Genomic DNA, 6,369 nt, shown 5'->3' on the forward strand with positions numbered 1-6,369 from the left:
GGTCCCTACCCAACAATGGGCTCACAGTCTTAAGCGCTTACTATGAGCCGGGCACTATGCTAATCACTGGGGTGGATACAAGTAAATATTATAAATTATTTATTGGTATTAACGTTTGTTTCCCCTTCTAGACTATAAGCTTGTTATAATAATAATATTAATAATAATGGCATTTGTTAAGCACTTACTATAGTAATAATAATAATGGCATTTATTAAGCACTTACTATATGCAAAACACTGTTTTAAATGCTGGGGAGGTTACAAGGTGATCTGGTTGTCCCATGTGGGGCTCACAGTCTTAATCCTTAATCCTTAATCCTTCTCCTCAACACGTTATCTGACCTTGGCTTCGCAGACTCCGTCCTCTCCTGGTTCTCCTCTCATCTCTCCGGTCATTCTTTCTCAGTCTCTTTTGCAGGCTCCTCCTCCCCCTCCCATCCTCTTACTGTGGGGGTTCCCCAAGGCTCAGTGCTTGGTCCCCTTCTGTTCTCAATCTACACTCACTCCCTTGGTGACCTCATTCGCTCCCACGGCTTCAACTATCATCTCTACGCTGATGACACCCAGATCTACATCTCTGCCCCTGCTCTCTCCCCCTCCCTCCAGGCTCGCATCTCCTCCTGCCTTCAGGACATCTCCATCTGGATGTCCGCCCACCACCTAAAGCTTAACATGTCGAAGACTGAGCTCCTTGTCTTCCCTCCCAAACCTTGTCCTCTCCCTGACTTTCCCATCTCTGTTGACGGCACTACCATCCTTCCCGTCTCACAAGCCCGCAACCTTGGTGTCATCCTCGACTCCGCTCTCTCATTCACCCCTCACATCCAAGCCGTCACCAAAACCTGCCGGTCTCAGCTCCGCAACATTGCCAAGATCCGCCCTTTCCTCTCCATCCAAACCGCTACCCTGCTCATTCAAGCTCTCATCCTATCCCGTCTGGACTACTGCACTAGCCTTCTCTCTGATCTCCCATCCTCGTGTTTCTCTCCACTTCAATCCATACTTCATGCTGCTGCCCGGATTATCTTTGTCCAGAAACGCTCTGGACATATTACTCCCCTCCTCAAAAACCTCCAATGGCTACCAATCAATCTGCACATGAGGCAGAAACTCCTCACCCTGGGCTTCAAGGCTCTCCATCACCTCGCCCCCTCCTACCTCACCTCCCTTCTCTCCTTCTACTGCCCACCCCGCACCCTCCGCTCCTCCACCACTAATCTCTTCACTGTACCTCGCTCTCGCCTATCCCGCCATCGACCCCCGGCCCACGTCATCCCCCGGGCCTGGAATGCCCTCCCTCTGCCCATCCGCCAAGCTAGCTCTCTTCCTCCCTTCAAGGCCCTGCTGAGAGCTCACCTCCTCCAGGAGGCCTTCCCAGACTGAGCCCCTTCTTTCCTCTCCCCCTCGTCCCCCTCTCCATCCCCCCGTTTTACCTCCTTCCCTTCCCCACAGCACCTGTATATATGTATATATGGTTGTACATATTTATTACTCTATTTATTTATTCATTTATTTATTTTACTTGTACATTTCTATCCTACTTATTTTATTTTGTTGGTATGTTTGGTTCTGTTCTCTGTCTCCCCCTTTTAGACTGTGAGCCCACTGTTGGGTAGGGACTGTCTCTATGTGATGCCAATTTGTACTTCCCAAGCGCTTAGTACAGTGCTCTGCACATAGTAAGCGCTCAATAAATGCGATTGATTGATTGATTGATTGATTAATCCTCATTTTACAGATGAGGTAACGGAGGCCCAGAGAAGTGAAGTGACTTGCCCAAAGTCACACAGCTGACAGTTGGTAGAGCTGGGATTTGAACCCATGACCTCTGACTCCAAAGCCCGGGCTCTTTCCACTGAGCCGTGCTGCTTCCCCAGATGTGCTTCCCCAGAAGCACTGGGGGGGATACAAGGTAATCAGGTTGTCCCACATGGGGCTCACAGTTTTAAGCCTCATTTTGCAGATGAGGTAACTGAGGCTCAGCAAAGTGAAGTGACTTGCTCAAAGTCACATAGCAGACAAGTGGCAGAGCCGGGATTAGAACCCATGACCTCTGATTCCCAAGGCTGGGCTCTTTCCAATGAGCCACGCTGTTATGGGCGGGGAGCCTGTCCATTAATTCTGTTGTATTGTACTCTCCCAAGCGCTTAGTATGGTGCTCTGCATGGAGCAAGCGCTCAATAAATATCATTGTCTGATTGGTTGATTAGACATGTTCCCTGCCCATGGCGAGCTTTACAGTCTAGAGGGGGAGGCAGACGGTGATATAAAATAAATAAATGATGTATATGTAAAGAAGTGCTGTGGGGCTGAGGGAAGGGGTGAATAAAGGGTTCAAATCCAAATACCAGGGTGATGCAGAAGGGAGTAAATGGGAATTGGACATAAAAGTTCTTAATGGGCCCTTCACCATGCACTTGCAGCCCTATCCACTACGCCATTCATGCATTCATTCAGTTGTATTTATTGAGCACTTACTGTGTAAAGAGCACTGCAGTAAGCGCTTGGGTAGTACAAGTAGGCAACATATAGAGATGGTCCCTACACAACAACGGGCTCACATGCCTTCTCACCCGATGTCCTCCACCCCTTAATGAGAGCATGCCTGGTGAAAACATTATTGTTATATTGCTGTATTGTACTCTCCCAAGTGCTTAGTTCAGTGCTCTGCACATGGTAAGCACTCAACAAGTACCACTGACTGGCTGACTGGCTGACTGATGAGAGGCTATAGTGAACCCTTGAGCCCTTGCCCTTCCCAGCCCCACAGCACTTATATCCATAAGTGCTGAGAAGCAGTAAGGCTCAGTGCAAAGAGCACGGGCTTTGGAGTCAGACATCATGGGTTCAAATTCTAGCTCTGTCAACTGTCAGCTGTGTGACTTTGAGCAAGTCACTTAACTTCTCTGTGCCTCAGTTACCTCATCTGTAAAATGGGGATTAAGACTGTGAGCCCCCCCATGGGACAACCTGATCCCCTAGTAACTTCCCCAGTGCTTAGAACAGTGCTTTGCACATAGTAAGTGCTTAACAAATACCATAATAATAATAATTATTATTATCTGTGATTTATTCATCTGTATTGATGTCTTCTAGACTGATGTCACCCTGGACTGCAAGCTCGTTGTGGGCAGCGAATGTGTCTGTTTAATAATAATAATGATGATGGCATTTATTAAGCGCTTACTATGTGCAAAGCACTGTTCTAAGCGTTTGGGAGGATACAAGGTGATCAGGTTGTCCCACGGGGGGCTCACATTCTTAATCCCCATTTTACAGATGAGGTAACTGGGGCCCAGAGAAGCTAAGTGACTTGCCCCAAGTCACACAGCTGACAATTGGTGGAGCCGGGATTTGAACCCATGAACTCTGACTCCAAAGCCCACGCTCTTTCCACTGAGTCACGCTGCTTCTCAGTGTTTATTGTTACACTGTCCTCTCCTGAGCGCTTAATACAGTGCTCCATACATAGTAAGCACTCAATAAATACGATTAAATGAATGAATAACCCCCTCAAACTGTCCGGTGCTGCGGTTGATTCCTTTACCCAGATTCTCCTTCTGGGAGTCTCAGGATGGAGGTCCACCCATCATGTTCGGCAGGAGAACTAATCCGAGGGACACTGGAAGAGATCCGGGCCCTTGAGGGGGGCTTCGGTGCTGCTGCCCACAGCCCATGGAGACACTTGGTAGCATTGGGAAGGGTTCGCCACTCAAGCACACTGGTGACTGTTTGGAAGTCTGCCCTGTGCGGTTCCAAAAAAACTTGTTTTTTTAGTTCAATTCCATTTTAAACACAGGACCCCGAGGGCCAGTATAGTGATGATGATTGTGGAATTGATTAAGCCCTTGCTATGTCGTCTCCGGAAAGAAGATGACCTGGGCACGAGAGTTCAGGATGGGTTGAGACGATAAGAAGACGGAGGCTGGGAGACCAGTGAGGAGACTGATTGGAGAGATGAGTCGGGAGGTGACCAGAGTTTGAAACCCAGGGGGTGGAAGGGAAGGGAAGGGAGAAAAGGGTCGGATCCAAGAAACGTTGTGGAGGGAAAACCTGTGGGGCAGAGAGACAGACAGAGAGACAGATGCAGTGAAAGATAAAACAAGTCAGAGGCCACCAGGGTTGCATTGGAAGGGGCCAGCAGGATAGGGTTACCCCTCCCCACCAGGAATTCCCTCACTTTCCTGGAACAGTCTAGGAAGTTAAGAATTCCTACAAAAGCTCGTCTCTAGACTGTAAGCTCATTGTGGGCAGAGAACGTGTCTGTTTATTGTTCTTTTGTACTCTCCCAAGCGCTTAGTACAGTGCTCTGCACATAGTAAGTGCTCAATAAATACAATTGAATGAATGAATGAATAGATAAAAGGCTATAAGATCAGGCACACACCAGGCTCACAATCTATCTTATCCCCATTTTACAGATGAGGAAGCGGAGGCCCAGAAATGTCAAGTGCCCCAAGATCGCATAGTGGTCCAGTGGCAGAGCTGAGGCTTGAATCCTGGTCTCCTGACTGTGAGTCTTGTGTTCTTTCCACTTGACCACACTGTCTGATTCCATGCCAAGTGATCTTAGCATGGCAGGAGCCACTTCCCCCCTCTCCCCTGAAAAAATATCACTTTTTTCATCCACTCTCCTCACCTCAACTTTTAACCCAATTTCAGTTCAAAACTGATCTTCAGGCTGAGTCTTCTTCTCCCTCCATTTCTGTGACTCTCTCTCACACCTCTCTTGTTTCCTCCACAGTCCCTTTCACCCAATCTTTTTGGCCCCTCCATAGCCATCAAATTCAAGGATCAACCAAGGCTTGGCCTGCTAATGCTTAGCTCGAGCAACGAATATCATTCCACAGGGACTGTTTTAATTCCCTTTACTTTGATCAATCCAGTTTCCACAACAAACAAGCAGGGAGAAACATTCTGGCTTCCACTTGGGGCGAAAACACTTGGCTTTCATCAGAGACAGATGCCAGAGGCTTATAGGAAAGATAGGTGGGTTTTATCCCCGCCCCACCACTGCCATTGACTTTCAAAGAGGCAGGCTATTTAACTGTTCTGGATCTAGGTTTCCTACTTACAAACTTTCCCAACTTCCTCCCAGGACTTAATGAAATCATTAAGGGCCTCAGGAGAAAAGAGTTTCGTAATTGAGGTTTTCTCATCCGGACCTTGCTTTAGTTAATACATTATTCATGTGACCCCAGGCCCTGCTCAAAGAGGCTAGTCACAGGTTCCTAAAACTTGTTCCCTGTTTAATAATTTTTGCATTAAATTTCATGTATGGCATAAAATATAGTTTCCTCTTCAAAATTTTTCATTGAACTATTCGTTTTAAAGCTTTGGTGGAAGAGCGGTCAAACACTCTAGCTTTTGAAGACGGTGGGTTTCATAAAGACCAGGAAAAGTGGGGAAGTAGTTAAGATTGGTTTTGACTTCTGCCCCAAAGGAGACCCTGAAAAGTTTCAATTTTTGCCTGTGTGATGGAGTATTTAGTAGACAGAAGTAGACAGAGGCCAGGGGTAAATAATTCTCCTATCCTTTATAAACAGGGAGGGACAATTCACCACACAAATATTCATTCAATCATTTATTGAGTGCTTACTGTGTGCAGAGCACTGTACTGAGTGCTTCGAAAGTACAATTCAGTGATAAAGAGAGACAATCCCTGTCCACCATGGGTTTATATTCTGCACCAGTGTTCTGCTAATATTGGTGATTAAATAAAAGTGGTAATGATGATGATTGAAGTTGGATGCCTCAACAGTAATATTTTAATTCCTACATTTGTAAATAGTTTTAAGTGTGCCTTCCCCTTTAAAATATAAGCTCCTTGTGGGCAGGGAATATGTATGACTTCTTGGTTTTTTACTTAGCAAGCATCTAGTACAGGATATTGAACGTTGTGGATGCATATTTGATATCAATCCTACCACTAATAATAATAATAATAATGGCATTTATTAAGCGCTTACTATGTGCAAAACACTGTTCTAAGAGCTGGGGAGGTTACAAGATGATCAGGTTGTCCCACATGGGGCTCACAGTGGGATATTTTACAGATGAGGTAACTGATGAGCAGAGAAGTTAAGTGACTTGCCCCAAGTCACATAGCTGACAAGTGGTGGAGCCGGGATTTGAACCCATGACCTCTGACTCTGAAGCCCGGGCTCTTTCCACTGAGCCACGCTGCTTCTCTACTACCATAATTACTACTTCTGTGCCTACTATGCCCATGATGGTATCTGTTAAGTGCTTACTATGTGCCACTATGTGCTTACTAAGTGCTGGGGCAGATACAAGATCATCAGGTTGTCCCATGTAGGGCTCACAGTCTTAACCCCCATTTTACAGATGAGGTAATGGAGGCACG

Source organism: Tachyglossus aculeatus, unplaced genomic scaffold (assembly GCF_015852505.1).
Source record: "Tachyglossus aculeatus isolate mTacAcu1 unplaced genomic scaffold, mTacAcu1.pri scaffold_144_arrow_ctg1, whole genome shotgun sequence".
Lineage (NCBI taxonomy): Eukaryota > Metazoa > Chordata > Mammalia > Monotremata > Tachyglossidae > Tachyglossus > Tachyglossus aculeatus.